Raw genomic sequence first — 22,241 nt, 5'->3', positions numbered from 1 at the left:
GACTGCAATCCCCATAAGCCACTGCACCAATCACTGCACACACCTGCTCCTCGTTTTCCACTGCACTGATTGCTGCACACACCTGTTTCACATTTACCCACATGCATTTAAGCCACAGACACACACACTTCCGGGCTAAGTCTTATTGTTCCATCTGGTCTTTATTTCCGAGCGTTTCTTTCCGTGTTTGTTTTCCCTGTGTTTGATTCCTGGACTCCTCCCCGTGTTTTGATTCTCGCTGCCAGCCCCGACCTTCTGCCTGTGTTTGACTACTCTTTGGATTATCCTCGTTGTTGTTGTTTGCCAGTGATTGACCCTGTCTGTTTACCACGCCTTCTAAATAAAGCCTGCATTTGGATCCGAACGTCTGTCTCCCGAGTCCCCCAGTGTTACAATTCCGGTCAGGTATTTTCATCCAGCTATTCAGATGTTATTTCAGTATGATTAATGTAATATTATAGTTTTTGTAAATATTTGTTTTATGTTTTCACCTAATTTTGTTGTGTTTTTGTTAGGTGTATTAGTTTGTCCATATAGTTTGTTTGCTCAGTTTATTTATTTAAAAATAAGAAAAGTTACCTTGACAAAATAAGTTTATAGCTTTTTGTTTGTTTGTATTTTTATTTATAATTGTATACATTCTCAGCAATATCTGTCCAATTAAATATTTTAAAGTTAAAAATTTTAGTAATTTTGTTGTGTCAGTTGTATTAGTCTTTCAATATCCATATAGTTTTTAGTTTTTATCAATATTATTATATAAATTTTTGTTGAGTTTAAGTTATTTTAGTACTCTAAACTAAACAAAAATGAGAAAGTAAAACATTTTTTATAACTTGTTTTATATATTTTGTTTTTATTTTAAGCAAAAATATATATTTTTTGTTTCATTGATTGTTTGTTTTTCATTCGACTTACTATTATTAGCCAGATACAGATTACATTCTCAACAATCAATATCTGTCCAATTAAATATTTTGAAGTTGAACAACTAGTTTTTCCATATATTTTGTTTGTTTAATTTATTTTAATGTATTTATTTAAACAAAAATAAAATAAGCTTATGATTGTTTTGAAAAAAGTTTTAATTTTATTTTAAACAAAGATTGTTAAAGCTTTTAGTTTAATTAATTAAAAAAAATATTTATTTTTATTATTTATTATTTTATTTTATTTTTTTGGAATTGTATACATTTTCAAAGAGCAATATCTGTCCAATTAAATATTTTAAAGTTGAAGTTTGGGTTGTTTAAATTTTAGTAATTTTGTTTTCAATTTTATTAGTTTTTTTTTAAATATCCATATAGTTTTTAACTTGTATTATTATTTATTATTTTATTATTACTTTTTTACTAGCAGGAAAAAGAAGTTACATTTTTGAAATGAGTTTGTATTTTAAGTATGGACATTGTTTTTAATTTTTGTTAATTATTATTAGCCAGATACAGATGACTGAAGATGTCTTTTTTTATAATAATAATACTAATAATACTAAAATATATTTTATACACATTGCATTTACAACAAGCAGTATCTGTCCAATTAAATATTTTAAAGTTGAACACAAGTTTGGGTTTGGTAAAGTTTCATATTCTTATCAAAAGCTGTATTTCTTTAATAAAAAAATACAGTAAAAGCACTAATATTAGAAAATATTATTACTTTTTTTTACTTTCTGTTTTAAAATAGGCTAAAATATAATTTATTCCTGGGATGCAAAGGTGAATTTTCAGCATCATTACTTTCTTTAATGTCACATGATCCTTCAGAAACCATAATAATATGCAGATTTTCTGCTCAAGAAACATTTCTTATCAATTTTGAAACCACTTGCGCTACTTTTTATTTTAATTAACTAATTAATTTGAAAACTGTGAAACATATATTTTTTGTGTATAGGATTATTTGATGAATAGAAAGTTTCATTTTAAATTCAAAAAGTATTTGTAAGAAATACTACTTCAATCTTTCTATTTTATAAAATAATAAATAATAACAACATACTGTGATGCATCGCATAAAAGGTTGGAAACACTTTCCAACAATGTTTCCTAAGGGTTTCTGACCTTTAATGTGAAGCACCGTAATGTTTAGTTTGTATTTTTGTGTACAAATCCCCCTGAATGCATCACTCAGAGACAAATGCCTGCTTCCTGGCGTCGATGTCGCTGGAGAGTTTGGGCTCTGACTGCTACTTATTGTGCATTATTTAACTTCTGCCTTACCATTTGCTCTTGTCCCCTGAGAGTTACAAGGCTGCCTCACATTGGACTGGGTTTGAGTGACAGATGATGGCAGGCCAGGCTTGAACCGCTGCAGCAGGGAATCATGGGAGAGAAGGGCAGCGCAAGAGCTCTAGTCTAGCAAAGAGGGAGCTTCAAACAGCATGAGAGCTCTGTGACTGGGCCTGTGTTTAATGTAGGAATTAATGCATGCTTGGGCTGGTCTCGCTCTCGTACGTGACTGGCATATTGTCCCCCGCTGTCTGTCAGAGACACAGGAGGACCTGCACATCTGAAAAAGCGGGAAGGAGGAGGCACCTTGGAGATCACAACTGGAATGTTAACTTTGCAGACCAGGTGGTCGTTCTTTGGGTTATAATGCATGCAAATGGTGTCACCTGAGAAAATGCTTTGCTTGAGATACAAGAAACCTTCATAATTTTGTTAGATTTTCATATAAAGTGATATTCATTCTGAGAAATGTATGGAAAATATAATATAATGGTCATTTCTGAAATTGAGATTTATACATCATCTGAAAGCTGAATGAATAAGCTTTCCATTGGTGTATGGTTTATGTTTGAAAGGGCAATATTTGGTCAAGATACAACTATTTGAAAATCTGGAATCTGAGGGTGCAAAAAAAAAAAAAAAAAAATCTAAATATTGAGAAAATTGCTTGTAAAGTTGCCCAAATGAATTTAACAATGCCTATTACTAATCAAAAATATTTAATTTTATTACATAAACATTTAATATTTTTGGAATAACAAATATATGGATTAATCTGGATTAATTTTCATTTATTTGTTATTTTTATTTTTTATTTTTTATTAGATATTCATGTAAATGTTAGTTATTTTGAGAAATGTGTAGATGCTTTTGATTTATTGTTAAATCATTTGTGGGTGTTTGCAGTTGATTGTGTTGACAATTATTGGCAGAGCATTTTGATTTTGTATGAATATAATATAATATAAAATAATAGTATATTTTTTATTACATATATTGGAATAACAAATATATAACAATATATTTAAACACATAATATATATGTGATTTCTGGATTTTTTGTATTAAAAAAACCTTCATAGTTTTATTTATTTATTTTTTAATCATTAGATTTTTATGTGAAAGTATATTCATTTTGAGAAATGTATGGATGCCTTTGATTTATTGGTGAATTAATTTTTTATTTTATTGTATTATAACATAATAATATAATATAATAACACAATGTAAAATAAAAAAAATATTTTATTTTACTACATACATATTTTGTATTTTTTGGAATAATAAATATATAACAATATAATTATATTACACATATATAACAATATAGATTTGATTTCTGGATTATTTTTATTTGTAAAAAAAAAATCTTCATAGTTTAAAAAATAATAATTAGGTTTTTATGTAAAATGATGAGAAATGCTGGATGCTTTTTGATTTATTGGTGAATTATTTGTAGGTGTTTTTGATTTTATTTTAATTAAAATAATATAATATAATCATGTAATGTATAATAACAATATTTTATTTTACTACATAATTATTTTTATTTTTATAATAATAAATATATAACAATATATTTATATAAAAACAATGTACATTTGATTTCTGGATTATTCTTCAAATAATTAGATTTTCATGTAAAATTATATTTATTTTGAGAAATTTATGGATTCCTTTGATTTAATAGTGAGTCATTTGTGGGTGTTTTTGATTTTATTATTATATTAATATTAATGTAATATAATATAATTTAATGTAATGATGTAATGACAAACAATAACAATATATTTAATTTTATTGCATGAATATTTTTGTAATAAATATATAACTATATGTTTATATACAAACACACACACACACACACACACATATATATATATATATATATATATATATATATATATATATATATATATATATATATATATATGATTTCTGGATTTTTTTTATAAATAAAAAAATATGTTTTTTTTTATAATTTGATTTTCATATAAAATGATATTCATTTTGAGAAATGTATGGATGCCTTTGATTTATTGGTAAATCATTTGTGGGTGTTTCCAGTTGATTGTGTTGACAATCGGCAAATGATTGTGAAATAATTGTAATATACTATAATATAATATATTTAACAACAAATATATGGAATAACAGGTGTAAAAAATGTACAACAGTATATATTGAATTTCTGGATTAATTTTAATTTATTTGTAAAATAATTAGTGGGTGTTTGCAGTTGATTGATATATTTTATTTTAGTTCATATTGAATTTAAATAAATAAATAAACAAACATATTTCATATCATTTAATTATAATATTATATAATATAAATATATTTTTGGATTATTAAATAAAGTAAATTCTGCACAATAAGACCATACCAACTAAGTGTGTGTGTGTGTGTGTGTGTGTGTGTGTGTGTGTGTGTAGTATATATTTTGACATTTGACATTTCTTGTGTGCATGTCTTTGTGACAAACACAATTCACTGGCATATTCGACAGCCTAGACGTTGTGCAACTTGTTGTTTTTGCTCCCTTGACAAAACTGTCATTGTGAATATCAGGAGAACTATATGCACCAATAACTTCTATTAGTTCTGCATGTTTACGTTCAAGTAGAAAAGAGAAGATAATTAAAACTATAAAAGAGAGAGTAAATTGAAACAGCTGGAGGTCGCAGCTCCAGTCACCGCCGCCCGTCTCTCAGAGCTACTCCATATAAAAACGGTGTGAATAAAAAGATCATTTCCACACGTATGCAACAATTATTTGACTCCAAACACGAGTACTAAGCTAATTTCACCCCAGCAGGCACAGAATGATTATCCAATTCGGTACGACGTGCCTTTGAAGTTTTCTGAGTGTGCTTATTAGTGGACTCTAAGGTGCTTTGCAGATGAATTTCACAAAACATGTCTGGGTCGTATTTCACTAAAAATCAAAAGAACTTTAAAAAATAGCATATTTTCTTAAAGAAAATAAAGCCTATTGCTGTGGATTTTTATAATGTGACATTCCCCGTTTTATATGTACACTACCAGTCAAAAGTTTTTGAAAAGTAAGATTTTTAATGTTTTTTAAAGAAGTCTCTTTTGCTGAGCAAGTCTGTATTTATTTGATCCAAAGTACAGCAAAAACAGTAAAATACTGAAATATTTGTACTTTTTAAAATAACTGCTTTCTATTTGAATATATTTTAAAATGTAATTTATTCCTGTGATTTCAAAGCTGATTTTTTTAGCATCAGTACTCCAGGCACATGATCCTTCAGAAACCGTTCTGATTTGCTGCTCAAAGACATTTATCATTATTATGTCAAAAACAGCTGAGTAGAATTATTTCTTTGAATAGAAAGTTTATCTGAAATAGAAATCTTTTGTAACATGTCTTTATCATTGGTTTTGATTAATTAATTTAAAGCATAATTGCTAAATAAAAGTATTATTTTCTATAATTAGAGATTAATACTAAAAATGTCAAAATATATACTATAAACACAAGAATAACTTACATAAAAAAACTGTTATTTAAATAGTCAAAATATTTCAAAAATTACTACTGTTTTTTGCTGTACTTTGGATCAAATAAATGCAGACTTGGTGAGCAAAAGAGACTTCTTTAAAAAACATTTAAAATCTGACTGGTAGTGTACGTGTTATTTTAGTATCACTGATGTACTATTTTTATGTTAAGTTTATGTTAATATTGTTAAAAAATATTGCATTTTTGAATTGGTTTAGTTTTTTCTGAGCAAAAAAATAAAATAAATATCATACATTTTCCAATTTCTTTTGATGTGAACATCTTATATATAATTTTTATTTTATTTTATTTTTTACATTTTAATTGTAATTGTTTTTTTAATCATTATTTTAGGTAAAGATATGCCTAGTATCCTCGTTATATTCTCATTATATAATATTTAAACTGAAAAGTATTTATTCATGTGTATTTTTTTTTATTGTGTCTAATTTATGCAGAAATAAATATCTGAAATAATTTCCCCTAAAATATATTTGAAATACATCTCTTTTGTGCTAAATATACTACAAATACATTTACAGATATTTATGTTGTATTTTTAGTATACTTTTAGTATAAAGTCTGCCAAACTGGAACATAATATTGTGCTTAATGCACTTTATTTTGTGTGGATGTAGTGCTGAAGTCTAACTAAAGATATACTTAAGTGTATTTGATTGTGCTGAAGTGGAACTATTGCAAGTATGCTTCAGGTATGCTTTAAATATCTTGCATTGGAAGACCTTTTTATTCAAAGATCATACAATCCTTAGCAATACTGATATTAAAAAACATTGTAGGCCTAATATTAAAAAATGTGCATTGTGCACTAGTAGTACTCCAAATAAAGTTTAACTATACATTTTATATCAGTAAGTCTAGAGCGAAATGTCAGGAAATGTTAATAGATTTTAACTAAACAGTATGAAATAAATGTATTTTAAGCAGTATTTTATTGTATATTTATATATTTTGGCTGTAGAACTGTTGAATGCAGCAATGAAAAAGAGGGTAAATGTATTACAATGTTATGAAAACAATCCAAAAAATCATAAAAACCTTTATTTTTGCTGAATTTCCATTTTCTTTCCTTTCTATTTCTAGGTGCAATGTGACCTGCGGTTATTGTGAGATTTACCCTTTCCGGCACTTCTTGCTGAAAATGTAGTAAGTGTAATTTATTGTGACTTATTTTCTTCTATTTCATTCAGCTTGCTGCAGATGCTGCTTACAATTACCAAACAGAGCATCCATTCATCCATCTCTCCTCACAGTTAAATAAACATATGACAGATGCAACACAATAAGAACGCAGTTGAGAAATAAAGCTGACTATGAGAATCAATCTTGAAAAGCATATTGCATTGATTCACCGCTAGTTGAAAGATTGTTTCTGCTTTAAACTTTCCGTCCCTGTATTCAACCTTTTTATCCAGACTTTGGCTGCTGTGATTTGATCTGTGGCCAGTTTTATAAACTGATAAGAATATGGGCTGGTTTACAGACACCGGCCTTGAATCAATGTAAAAGGCCAGCGTTTTTGGAGGACCTTTAGGGTGTCCGTGGGGGGCGGCGATTGATGATATCATCTTAAGCATCTCTGAGGTATTTTGGCTCTGTGCGAGAAATGCCCCTCCCTCTTTGTGACCCTCCAAAACCCCCCACGGCCCACCGCAAAAGCCCTTTTCTTGTGGATCCCGTAGAAAAGAAACTTCTGATCTGCTTTGCGTTCAAAGAGTTCGCCTCAAGCACTGGAATAAAAGCTTGACACCTCAATCAAATGTTGTTTCAGTCAAGAAAAAGTAAACTTTCACATTGCACAGAGCATACGTCCATTTAGAAAACCAAGTCAGTGCTCGTAATTTGTTTCTTGAGATATTAAGAACCTCCATACTTTATTATTGTTTTTTTCCATTAAATGATTATGTATAAAAAAACAGAGTTCTGAATATGGCTCAAAGATGTTAAGATGTCCACATCAAAAGAAATGTACAAAAGTGATTTTATGTCCATAGAAAGCACATTAAATGTAAGTAAAGTGTCTACTTTTAAGGTTTCAAATAAGTTTTTGGAGAATAAAATGTTGAAATTTGGTTGAAATAATGTTACATTGTCATTCAATGTAACCCAATATTTATGTAAAAATTCAAACAACATGCTTATTCTGACTTGTACATATTAAAATATAAAAAAGAATAGAGAGCATATTAAATTGTATTGTGTTTTAAATGAGAACAAATTCTTACTGAAAAATGAATTCCAATTCCAAAAATGAAGACTAATTAGTATTTGGGGTGAAAGTAATTTGTCTTTTCAATGTCATAAATTGATTTTTATTGTAAAAATGCCTGACAAGATTGTTATACTGACATTTTAGTGGGTGTCTTTTGTAAATTTGGGGAAAAATGTATGATATTTATTTTTTGCTCAGAAAATCAAAAACAACAATGCAATTAAATTAAACAGAAAACGTTTTCTTTTTTTGTTGGAAAAACAATTTAAAGGATTACACTTATTGTGTTTATGCTTAAACCCTTTTTTGTCTTTGACCTGTATATATTCCTTCAGTGGAAATAGATAAGTTTTTGTAATTGTTTGTGTGTGTGTGTGTGTGTGTGTGTGTGTGTGTGTGTGTGTGTGTGTGTGTGTGTACCTGGTATTCATCACGTTGTGGGGACCAAATGTCCCCACAAGGATAGGAATACCAGTAGATTTTGACCTTGTGGGGACATTTCTCAGGTCCCCATGAGGAAACAGGCTTATAAATCATGCACAATGAGTTTTTTTGATGAAGTAAAAGTATGCACAATCTCCTGTGAGGGCTAGGTTTAGGTGTAGGGTAGGTGTAGGGCGATAGAAAGTACGGTTTGTACAGTATAAAACCATTACGCCTATGGAATGTCCCCATAAAACATGTAAACCCAACATGTGTGTGTGTGTGTGTGTGTGTTATTTTTATTTCTTTTTTTTATTCACAATTTTTATATGATTTTTTAAAATATGTATTTATTTTATTTTTGTCAGTTATTTAGTTTTATATATAATCGTAAACTGTATTAATGATATTAACAACATTATCTAATTCTGTTTTTTAAATTAACATTTTTCAAGTAATTGATTTTTTTTATCATTTTAGTTAAAGATAATATACGGAGCCCCTAAGGGGACGTCAGAGTAAAAAAAATCTAAAGTTTAGTTTCATGTGCTCACTTGAAACTTTCATGTGCTCACTTGAAACTTTCATGTGCTCACGCGAAAACCTTCATGTACAGAATTTTTTTTAAAGTTTAGTTTCATGTGCTCACGTGAAACTTTCACGTGCTCACGCGAAACTATAAGTTTCACGTGCGCACGCGATAGTTTCACGTGAGCACGCGAAACTAAACTTTATTTAATTTTTGCTCCACGTCCCCTTAGGGGCTCCGTAATAATATCCCTGATATACTCATTATGTAATATTTAAACTAAAAAGTTTTTATACATGGTAGTATTTGTTTTATTTTGTCTAATTTATACAGAAATTAATATTTGAAATAATCTAATACAGTGTTTTTTGCTCAAATATAAAATTAATAGAACTGTTGAATGTGGCAATAAATATGAGGGTAAAAATTATACAAATGTTACCAAAATAATGCAACAATTCAAAACAATATACAACTAGTGTATTATATTATATAATATTATATATTATATTATATTATATTATATTATATTATATTATATTATATTATATTATTATTAATAATAATAATATGTATTTTTAATTGTAATATTAATATAATACAATTAAAAATACATATTACAATATACACTAACATTTAAATGATTGGGTCAGTATTTTTTCTTCTTTTCTTTCTTTCTTTTTTGAAATTAATAAATGCTTTTATTCAGCTTGAGGTAGGCATAATCACTGGTTGTACCATCTCAGTGACCTTCTTTGCGCTGGCAATGAACATGATGGTCAAGGCAGCCGAGACAGAGTGCAGAGGCCCCCTCAGCGAGTCCGGAGTAATGCAACCTCCCATCAGAGCCTTCATGGACGATCTCACAGTGACAACAACCGCGATACCAGGAGCAAGATTGATCCTCCAAGGGTTGGAGAGGCTCATGGCATGGGCACGCATGAGCTTCAAACCTACAAAATCCAGATCCTTGGTGCTAAAGAAGGGGAAAGTCACAGATGAGTTCTGCTTCAGGCTGGGACAACATCAAATCCCATCAGTCACTGAGAAACCAGTAAAGAGCCTCGGGAAGGCCTTTAACTGTAGCCTCAATGACAGAGACTCCATTAGGGAAACCAGCACTGACATAGAGGGCTGGTTGAGAGCAGTGGATAGATCAGGGCTCCCTGGAAGATTCAAGGCTTGGGTCTACCAACATGGAATCCAACCAAGACTCCTCTGGCCCCTGCTCATCTATGAGGTCCCCATGACTGTGGTTGAAGGTTTTGAGCCAAAGGTGAGCAGCTATCTACGTAGATGTGTTTGATTGCCATGCAGCAACAAACTCAGACTTCCTTTTGGCTCAGTCAGGGAGGAGTTCATTGTGGCACGGGCACGGGAACATCTGCAGTATTCTGGATCCAGAGATGCGAAAGTGTCCGGGGCAGGGATTGTTGTCAGGACAGGGAGGAAGTGGAGGGCAGCAGAGGCAGTCCAACAAATTGAAACTCGGCTGAAGCATAAGGCCATCCTTGGGACAGTAGCGCAAGGCAGAGCCGGACTTGGGAGCCTAACAGCAACCCGGTACGACTTGGCCAGTGGGAGGGAGAGGCAGAGGCTGGTGCAGGAGGAGGTGCGTGCTTCAGTTGAGGAGGAGAGAACCAGCAGAGCAGTGGCCATGTGGCAGCAAGGTGCCTGGATAAAGTGGGAGCAGGCGATGGAGCGGAATGTCACCTGGAAGGACATCTGGATGTGGAACCCCCAGAGAATCAGGTTCTTGATCCAAGGGGTCTACGACATTCTTCCCAGCCCATCTAACCTGTACACATGGGGCAGAGTAGAAACACCTGCATGCCCGCTGTGTTCCAAGCCAGGGACACTAGAACACATCTTGAGCAGCTTCTCCAAGGCACTAGGCGAGGGCCGGTATCGGTGGAGACACGATCAGGTCCTTAAATCCATTGCTGAGGCAATCAGCAAGGGGATCGAGGACAGCCGATACCGCCAAGCCACAGCCAAGGCCATTCACTTCATCAAGGAAGGACAAAGGCCAGAGAAAACATCAAAGAGCTGCTCTGCTGGGTTGCTCTCCACGGCCCGAGGCTGGGTGATGTCAGTTGACCTAGAGAGGCAACTGAAGATTCCACAACACATCACTCAGTCCACACTGAGACCTGACATTATCTTGGTCTCTGAGGCCACAAGACAATTAATCTTGCTAGAGCTAACAGTGCCCTGGGAGGAGAGGATGGAGGAGGCTCAGGAGAGAAAGAGGGAAAAATATCAGGAGCTGGTGGAGCAGTGTCGGACAAATGGGTGGAGGACCAGGTGTATGCCAGTGGAAGTGGGCAGTCTGGGATTTGCCAGCCACACCCTGAACAAGGCTTATGGTATACTGGGCATAACAGGCACCAAACGAAGAAGAGCTATAAGCAACAATGTGGAGGCAGTGGAGAAAGCATCCAGATGGCTCTGGTTGAAGAGAGGAGAACAGTGGGGGCGGTAGCATGCCACTTGGACACAGGCCGGGGTCTGATCAGCCTCGGTCGGGTCGCCTGGAGGAGGGTGTCTGTTGTAAGACCCGAAACACCCCGTGAGTCCAGGAAACAACACTGATGATGTGTCCAAGGTCGTGCATCAGAAGATGTTTCTGTAACTGACAGCAAGGATGTGTTAAATGGACAAAACGTGATAGCAAAGACGTACATTGTTAGACAAGATTTAAATTTTGAATAAATACTGTTCTTTCTAACTTTTTATTCATCAAAGAATCCTGAAACAATTATCACAGGTTCCAAAAAAATATAAAGCAGCACAGCTGTTTTCAACATTGATAATAAATCAGCATATTCGAATAAAGACTGGAGTAATGGCTGATGAAAATTCAGCTTTGCATCACAGAAATAAATTATATTTTAAAGTATATTAAAACAGAAAACCAATATTAGAAATTTAAATAATATTTCACAATATTATTTTTTTTGTATGTTTAATTAAATAAACACAGCCTTGATTAGCATAAGTCTCTATTAAAATACATAAATCTTACTGATCCCAAATTTTGAATGGCAGAAAGGTTTCATGGCATCAGTTTCATTGTAGTATATTTTCTGAAGTGTCTTTGGGAAAAAATGAACAGGAAAAAATAGATCCGAAACCAACAATGTGTGAAAAATGGTCAGATACTGTTGCGCTTTATTCTGAGCCATTCTTTTCTTTTGTGTGTACGAGCATTCAGCTTCTCATGCAGTACGTTTAGCAACAATAAGTGGCTTTCGTTCATAATAGGCGCTTCAAACTGCTCACATTTCGCATCTCTTTTGAGAAGTGTATAGTGTAAACGACTGCATATAGTTTTTGAATGACTACAATTGGCAATCATAAGTATTCAGCATTGAGCCGCTCTCACTGGTGTACTGTGGAGAAATATGGAGCACTATATGCTTTGATGCTGCTTTGAGTGCTGGATTGCGTCATGAAGAGAGAGCCCCAAGCGCTCTAGGTGTACCTGATGTATAATCAGACCCCTGCTCTTTAGTATCTTAATTAGTCTTCAGATATTAAACACTAAGACTGGAGGGAATGTTTGATTTGGCTGAATAGATTTTGTGAGTCTCTTAAATGAACTAAACAACAGCAGACAGATGTGAAGGTATTAAATGGCTTTTAATATGTACTTTTATATCATGTTATTTTTTTCCCCTGTAAATCAGTTTACAATTTTAGTTTGGAAGATTTTTTCCGCTAGGAAAAGTGAATGAAGAGTGAATTCAACTTTTCCAATTTCCAATATTTATGTAATTCCCAAAACTTTTGGCCACGACTGTACATGCTGGAAGACCAGCCAAAGGAGCACTGCAGTAGTCCAGTCTAGAAATGACCAGGGCCTGGACGAGGAGTTGTGCAGCATGCTCTGCCAAAGGTGAGCAGTTATCTACGTAGATGTGTTTGATTGCCACGCAGCAACAAGCTCAGACTTCCTTTTGGCTCAGTCAGGGAGGAGTTCATTGTGGCACGGGCACGGGAACATCTGCAGTATTCTGGATCCAGAAATGCGAAAGTGTCCGGGGCAGGGATTGTTGTCAGGACAGGGAGGAAGTGGAGGGCAGCAGAGGCAGTCCAACAAATTGAAACTCGGCTGAAGCATAAGGCCATCCTTGGGACAGTAGCGCAAGGCAGAGCCGGACTTGGGAGCCTAACAGCAACCCGGTACGACTTGGCCAGTGGGAGGGAGAGGCAGAGGCTGGTGCAGGAGGAGGTGCGTGCTTCAGTTGAGGAGGAGAGAACCAGCAGAGCAGTGGCCATGCGGCAGCAAGATGCCTGGATAAAGTGGGAGCAGGCGATGGAGCGGAATGTCACCTGGAAGGACATCTGGATGTGGAACCCCCAGAGAATCAGGTTCTTGATCCAAGGGGTCTACGACATTCTTCCCAGCCCATCTAACCTGTACACATGGGGCAGAGTAGAAACACCTGCATGCCCGCTGTGTTCCAAGCCAGGGACACTAGAACACATCTTGAGCAGCTTCTCCAAGGCACTAGGCGAGGGCCGGTATCGGTGGAGACACGATCAGGTCCTTAAATCCATTGCCGAGGCAATCAGCAAGGGGATCAAGGACAGCCCATACCGCCAAGCCACAGCTCTGTTAGGAAGGACCTGATCTTTCTCATGTTGTGCAATGCAAACCTGCAGGATCGAGCAGTTTTAGCTATGTGGTCTTTAAAAGTCAATTGGTCAGCAAAGATTACACCAAGATTTCTGGCTGAAGTCGATGGGGTAATTGATGAACCTAACTGGATTGTGAAGTCATGTTGTAGACTTGGGGTGGCAGGAAAGACAAGGAGCTCAGTCTTTGCCAGATTGAGCTGTTGATGATGTTCCTTCATCCAACTCTTTTTTTTCTTGCATTTTTGACTTTGCATCTTGTAATTCTGCATTCATATCTTGTAATTTTGACTTTTTTTCGTATCTGGATCTGAATATTGAGTTTTGAGAATATTTTGACGTGAACGTTAACTTTTCTTTCTAGCAATTGTATGTTTGCATCTTACAATTTTGACACTTCTTTTCAGAATTAGACATTTATGTCTCACAGTTGCAAAATCTATTTCTCAGAATTGTGGCTTTATTTCTCAGAATTGCAAATTTATTTTTCAGAAATGTGGCTTTATTTCTCAGAATTGCTAATTTATTTTTCAGAATTGTGCTTTATTTCTCAGAATTGCAAATTTATTTTTCAGAATTGTGACTATATTTCTCAGAATTGCAAATTTATTTCTCTGAATTGTGGCTTTATTTCTCAGAATTGCAAATTTATTTTTCAGAATTGTGACTTTATTTCTCAGAATTGTGACTTTATTTCTCAGAATTGTGGCTTTATTTCTCAGAATTGCAAATTTATTTTTCAGAATTGTGACTTTATTTCTCAGAATTGCAAATTTATTTCTCAGAATTGCAAATTTATTTCTCAGAATTGTGGCTTTATTTCTCAGAATTGCGAGTTTATATCTCACAGTTTTGACATCATTTTTTCAGAAAGTTTGTACCACACAATTCTGACTTTTTCTATATAAATATAAACTCATAGAAACTGCTGGTCTATTTCTCAGAATTGTGAGTTTATTTTTCAGAATTGTGACTTTATTTCTCAGAATTTCAAATTTGTTTCTCATAATTTATATCTCGTAATTTTGAGATATAAACTCGAATAAATTGCAAGAAATGAATTGTGACTTTATTTCTCAGAATTTCAAATTTGTTTCTCATAATTTATATCTCGTAATTTTGAGATATAAACTCAAATAAATTGCAAGAAATGAATTGCGAGTTTATTTCCCAGAATTGTGACTTTATTTTTCAGAATTTACTGAAATTTTATTTCTTTAAATTGCAAGTTTATTTCTCTAAATTGCAATTTTATTTCTCTGAATTTGAAATTTATTTCTCAGAATTGTGAGTTTATATCTCAAAGATTTGACATTATTTCTCAGAATTGCAAGTTTGTACCACGCAATTATGACTTTTTTTCAGAACTGAGAGATATAAACTTATATAACTTGCAAGATATAAATTGCGGGTTTATTTCTCAGAATTGTGAGTTTATATATTGTAATTTGATTTTGATATAAACTCAAATAAAGTGTGAGATATAAATAGCAAGTTTATTTTTCAGAATTTCAACTTTATTTATCCGAATTGCAAGTTTATTTTCTAATCAAATTCTATTCAGAATTATATACTTTTTTTTTGTTATTCCCGAGTTTAAATCTCACAATTTTGACTTTTCCCCTTGTACATTTCTTCTCCGTTTATTACTTGCAATTCTCAGTTTATATCTACAAACATGTCAGAATTGTGAGATGTAAATTCAGAAAAAAAAAAAAAAATCATAACTTTGGGATGAAAAGCTGCAATTACTTTTTTCCCCATCTTGTGGCAGAAACAAGCTTCCATTAGTCTGTTAGCCCAGGCCAAAACAACAGTAAAATAACCCCACTCAGTGACTCTCTGAAGTAAAAAAGCTATTTGCATTGCTGTAACTTTAAGACAGCTGGTGATGTGTCCCTTTAAATGAGAGCGAGTGAGGACTGCAGGCTCAACATGACACAATTGCGGTTCATGAGGTGAATTTCAGCAGGCAGAAACTATTAAATTAACATCAGCGTGAGAATGCTTGCTGAGGTCTCTGTAAGTGAACCATTTAGCAGCTACAAATGCCAAAAATCCAATTAGCATGAACTAATACAGAATACACAACAGCAGTATTAAAGGTTACCCGTCAAATGTGTTTAAAATCGATCATAAAATGCGACTCCAACCACCTCAGGTGTGGTAAGTAATTTACTTGGCTCAAAAGGCCGCCAATGATAATTGGCCCCTTGTCCCAAATAGTTTTTCAGTTCAGTTGTGAGATACTCTCCTCATCTTTTATGTTATTTTTCTGTTATTTGTGTCCACCTAGATTCAAAAATGATGAAAATTTGCAGCCGTGTGGAGTCTAAACAGGTGTGTCTACTCACATTACCACTATATTTTAAACACTATTAGGTGCTTAATGCATTTATGTCCATTATAATTAAATTACTGTCTTTTAATCAGACTGCATCCTGTCCTTCGTGTTACTTTGTTAGTTGTTCCTGATTATAGCTGCATTTGAGTTGTATGGATATGCAACTACATAGTTTGTTATGCTCAACGAGGCAGTATTTATTTGATTTAAAAAAAATACAGTAAAAGCAGTAATATTGTAAAAAGTTATTACAATTTAAAATAACTACTTTCTATTTTAATATATATTACAATGTCATATATTCCTGTGATTCAAAGCTGAATTTTTTTCACCATTACTCCAGGCTTCTATGTCACAAAATTCTTCAGAAATCATTCTAATATGCTGATTTGCTGCTAAAGAAACATTTCACATTATTGTTATTTTTATGTTGAATACAGTCATGCTGATTAATATTTTTTGTGCTGATTATTGCATTTAAAATTAAATAATGATAATACTAAGAAAATTAACTAAAATAATAGAGAATACTAAACTAAAACTAATAAATAAAACTAATGAATGAAATTAATCGAATTAACAAAAATTAAAACTAATTAAAAAAAAACTAATAGCAAAAATAAAATAATTAAAGTTAAAGTTAAAAATTCAAGAACAGCATTTACTTTTTGAAATATTTTGTAATATATTAATACAATAAATTAAAATAAATAAATGTTTATTATCGTAAAAGTACGTAAAGCTAAATAAAAAAACTAATTAGTAATAATACAAAAGTCTTGAAATAAAATAAATGTTAACAGAAATAAAATAAAATGTATAAAAAACTTAAAAATGAATAAAAATAAATATTATAAATGGTAAAATTAACTACAATTAAAAAGAAAGCTAAACTAAAGCTAATAAATAAAAATAAGTAAAAAAAAAAAAAAAATACTGAATACAAAAGAAACAACCAAATTAAAACTAATAAATAGAATTAATAAAATGAATAACAAAAGAAAAAATACAAATGAAAAAACAGAAGTAAAAGCAATTAAAAGAAATTCATAAAATAAAAAAATAAAAGTAATTAAAAACGAATAACACAAATTTTTTTAATTGTTTTTCGCTGATTAATACTTTTTAAAGGTTTTTTTGATATAGTAATAATAGAAAAGGTGGAAATATAAAGAACAGCATTTACTTAAAATGGAAATATTTTATAATAAATAAATAAAATAAATTAACAGTTCTTATCATAAAACTTAAACCATGAAAGATAAAAATAAATAAAAATAAATTGGTAATAATAAAAAAATGGAAACTTGAAATAAAATAAATGTTAACAGAAATACTTTGACTTATTTTAGTTTATCTAGTTGCCAACAGAATTAAAGTAAATAAAAATGAATAAATACTATATTGACAAAAACAAAATGCAACAAAATTGCTAAAATTTAAGATAAATAAAATTCAAAATAAAATTCAACATTTTTTTTAATACAAATGAAACAAAAATGAATAAAATTACACTATTAAAGTAAAACCAAACTAAAATTAATAAATAGAAATTAATAAAATTAATAACAAGTGAAAAAATACAAATAAAATCACAAAACTAGTCAAATTAAATTTTTAATTAAAAACTAAACTAAAATAAATTAATAAAAATGAACATGAAAAAATGAAAAAATAAGACTAATTAATAACTAATAACACAAAAAAGACTAAAACTTAAAATTATTATCAATATTGAAAGGAGTCGTGCTGATAAATATTTTTGTGCTGATTAATTTGGTTTATAAAGCAATAATAGAAAAGTTAGAAATATAACATTCAAAAACAGCATTTATGTAAAATAGAAATATTTTGTAATAACTAAAATAAATAAATTAACAGGGTTGTTATCGTAAAACTAAAACGATAAAAGAAGAAAAAAATCAGTAATAATAAAAAAAACTTTGGAAAAAAAAGTTGAAGAATTCAAATAAAAATAAATAAATGATATATTGACATTAAAAACACAAAACAACAAAATTAATCAAATTAACTAAATTTTAAAATACAGTTAAACTAAAGCTAATAAAGAAAAATAAATAAAATGAAAAATGACTGAATACAAATTAATAAAATGAATAACAAATGAAAAATACAAAAACACAAAAACTAATAATAAAAACTCATAGAAATTAATCAAATGAACAAATAATTAATAATAATATTTTACCGGAACATCATTTATTTAAAATATAAATATTTTGTAATAAATTAATAAAAATTAATTCATGGATTAAAATAAATTAGAATTAATATAAATACAAATAAAATAAAATAAAATAAATAAATAAACAAATAAGTAAAAAAAACTGACCCCAAAACCTTTGAATGGTTTTGTCTGTAAATATAATATAACATAATATAATTGGAACTTGATGCAGGTGAGTGAACAGTTAATTTAGTAAATATGCCAAACCTATTTTGACATTGTAAAAATGACCCACTTGACCTTTTTAAGTAAAAACCTTTAGTCATATCCACACACTGACCCAACGAAGGCCATTCCTCACGTCCTCAAGCATCTAAAGAAAAGCAGCTTACACGTCTGCCGAAATTGAAAAGCTTCCTGATTGTCTTCTGTCTTCACCTCTGCGCTCATCCCTTGTTTCTTTCTCATTTCTCCTCCAGCTGTCAGTATCACGTTCTGGATCAGTGAGAGAGGCCAGATGGCATCAAGCGCAGGGATCACCCTTTTTCTCTGTCTTCTTTCTCTGTCTATGTCTCTCTCCCTCTGCCCTGAGCTGAACTGTGCTGGACTGTCAGTTCTCTCCTGGCTTCGGCTTTCAGTGCAGGGCAGCTGAGTTCCCTCTCGGTCTCCTTTGGCGATGTGAAGGCCCTTGCCCTCTTATCATTCTGCAAGCTTTTCACTCCAGTTCATTTTCAATGCCCCTTCTCTTCTCTCTCACAGTGAGCCCTCACAGCTCGCTCTCGCTCTCTCTCGGCCTCCTACAGAGAGATCCATTGACTCTGCGCTGTAAGAACAGTAGTACTGCGGGCTGCTAGGAGCATCTGCACACGCTGATTAATGAGCTGCTGTGCTTGGAGCCGCTAATACGCTAAAATGAGGGCAGAATTAAAGTATTGCACAGCTTCTATCAATAATGGAAAGAACAATTTGGATGCGGAAATGTTTACAGGAGGGAGAGGATGGCGCTGCGTTTTCTAACCTGGGGGTCGCCAAGCGGTCTTGACTTTTGGAGAACTGATTATGATTTTAGCCGCAAATCATTTGCAAGAGATGTTTTTCTTAGCTAAATAAAAAAAATGGTTTTAATTACTTGTTTTTATACATTAGGAATTGGCAAGTGCTTATCCCTATGTTTAAGATTAAAAGCGCAAACATTATTTTTCTTTGAAATAATCAAGAAAACATTCACAATTAGTATTGAGAAACATGGTTATTATTGCTAAAAAATAGAAATAATAAATAATTCTAATTATAATAATTAAATAGACTAATAATAATGATAATAAAATACTTGTTAGCAGAAATAAAATAAAATATATATAAAAAAGAAGTAAATTTCACATTTTTGTTCAGTGTAAATTGAAGAATTAAAATTACTAAAACAAAACAAACTAAAATGAAAAAATCTTATATTGAAAGATTATTAGCACAAAAATTATTTTTCATTGGAATAATCAAGAAATCTTTCACAATTAGTAAGTTATTATCATAAAACTAAAACAATTAAATAAATAATTATCATGATAATAAAATACTTTAAATAAAATATATTTTAACAGAAATAAAATAAAATAAAATATAAAAACTTAAAAAAAACTACACTTTCACATTTTTGTTTAAGTTGTATAATTAAAAAAAAAAAATTAAATAAAAAAATAAAAACACTATTTTGATATATTGCAAAAAAGAACAACAAAGAAACACAACAAAAACTATCCTAAAGTTATGATGAAAGGTTATAAGCTCAAACTTTTTAATTTAATCTTTCTTTTAAATAAATCATTCACAGTTACTATTCAGAAACAGGGTTATTTTTGTAAAACTATAATCATAAAAATTAATTAATTAATAATAATGATATAATACTTGCAATAAAATAAATGTTAACAGAATATATATATATATATATATATATGTGTGTAGGCTATATATACAGTACAGACCAAAGGTTTGGACACACCTTTGAACCAAAGTTTTCTTTATTTTCATGACTGTGAAAATTGTAGATTCACACTGAAGGTATCAAAACTATGAATTAACACTTGTGGAATTATATAACAAAAAAGTGTGAAACAACTGAAAATATGTCATATTCTAGGTTCTTCAAAGTAGCCACCTTTTGCTTTGATTACTGCTTTGCACACTCTTGGCATTCTCTTGATGAGCTTCAAGAGGTGGAACTTCAAGATGGTTTTCACTTTTGGTTTGCCCTGTCAGGTTTAATAAGTGGGATTTCTTGCCTAAATGGGGTTGGGACCATTAGTTGTGTTGTGCAGAAGTATATATAGTATATATATATATAGTATATATAAAATTAAATATTTTATAGAATTAAATATAATTCCACATGTGTTAATTCATAGTTTTGATGCCTTCAGTGTGAATCTACAATTTTCATAGTCATGAAAATAAAGAAAACTCTTTGAATGAGAAGGTTTGTCCAAACTTTTGGTCTGTACTGTGTGTGTGTGTGTGTGTGTGTGTGTGTGTGTGTGTGTGTGTGTGTGTGTGTGTGTGTGTGTGTGTGTGTGTGTGTGTGTGTGTGTGTATTTTTATATATACATAATATTTTTTTTTATATATATACATAATATACATATATTTTTTTTAAACCATTAAAAAAGTTATTAATTATAATGAAAAACTTTAAATGTTAACAGAAATAAAATAGAATATTTTACAAAACTCCTAAAAAAAGTACATTAAACATTTTTGTTCAATGTAAGTTGTAGAGTTAAAATAACTAACTAAAAGAAACAACAAAACGTGTAGCTAAAATTAAAGAGAAAACTAAACTAAAGATAATAAATACAAAAAATATAAAATTAAAAATGATTGAGTACAAATAAAACAAAAACCAATAATATGATATTAAAGTAAAAACTAAATTAAAACTAATACATAAAAATGAATAATAAACAAATACAAATAAAAACGAATTAAAAACTAATAAAATAACAAAATTAAATGACTCATTAAATTTCAAATTGAAGTGAAAACAGAAAATAGAAAATTAAATCTAATTTAGAATACTGACAAAAATTATAATAGTATATGATACTAAAATAACACTATTGAGAAAGTTTAGATTTTTATGTTGTTTTAAACATTTTTGTTTGTTGTGACACAACTTTCAGTTTAATAAAAATAAAAACTCAAATATTTAAAAACTTTCTTTTGACAAATCTAAGTCATATTAAGCAGCAACTCAATTTACTGTTTACAATCTAATAGCTGTAACTTGCATTAAAGGGATAGTTCACCCAAAGATTCTGTCATGAATTACTTACCACAAAATCATGAGAATACAGTCATTTAACAGAGCATATAGATCATTCGAATGGATGAATGAATGAGAAATTGCAACTGCACAGTCTAGACACCCAGATTTCTCTGCATATTATAGGAACAAATGTCTAGGACTAGACAAACGACGTGATTGAGTTGGTGGAGCAAGGCCAACAAGAAGCATTGGCCAGAACACCAGGGTGAACGTCTCGATTCTTTATGAGAAATGTCAGATGTCTCAACTAAAGAACATCACCTTTTGATGAACTCTTCTGTGCAGCTGTACATCACAGGGATTCACGTACGGGATGCTGCCAACCTGCACTTTCTCCTGCAGCAAACCACTCCAAGCCAACTGAGGATCAGCCTCCATATGCTTGGCCCCAGCAATTCTCCGAATTGCACTTTGGTATTGTGACACACACTCGCACAAAAAAATGTGTGCTGTTTCTATTAAAATATTTAACAGTTCCCCTTTGAATTCCAACATGTTCCCAGCTGACTCAACATTTTGTTCTTTGTAGTATTTTCTAGTTGAGTGGACACATTTAGTTTCTTCAGACAGTTCAAAGTGTTACAGCATGTACAAGCATTCAAGTTACCATTTATTTTATTTATTTATTATTAATGTGTTCTGTGTTATTTTTTTTACCTCTCTTAACTACCATTATAATATATATATATATATATATATATATATATATATATATATATATATATTTTTTTTTTTAAACTGAGTTAGAGCTGTAATAAAATATAAAAAAATTAACGATTAATTAAACTAAAATTA

General features: G+C 31.2%; 1 pseudogene; it reads left to right on the top strand.

Moving 5' to 3' along the window:
- Positions 1-7,390: 7,390 nt before the first annotated feature.
- On the top strand, positions 7,391-13,587 carry LOC141334886 (uncharacterized; annotated as a pseudogene).
- Positions 13,588-22,241: the final 8,654 nt, after the last annotated feature.

Source organism: Garra rufa, chromosome 5 (genome assembly GCF_049309525.1).
Source record: "Garra rufa chromosome 5, GarRuf1.0, whole genome shotgun sequence".
Taxonomy (NCBI): Eukaryota; Metazoa; Chordata; class Actinopteri; order Cypriniformes; family Cyprinidae; genus Garra; species Garra rufa.
This window is presented reverse-complemented; position numbering and strand designations above follow the sequence as displayed.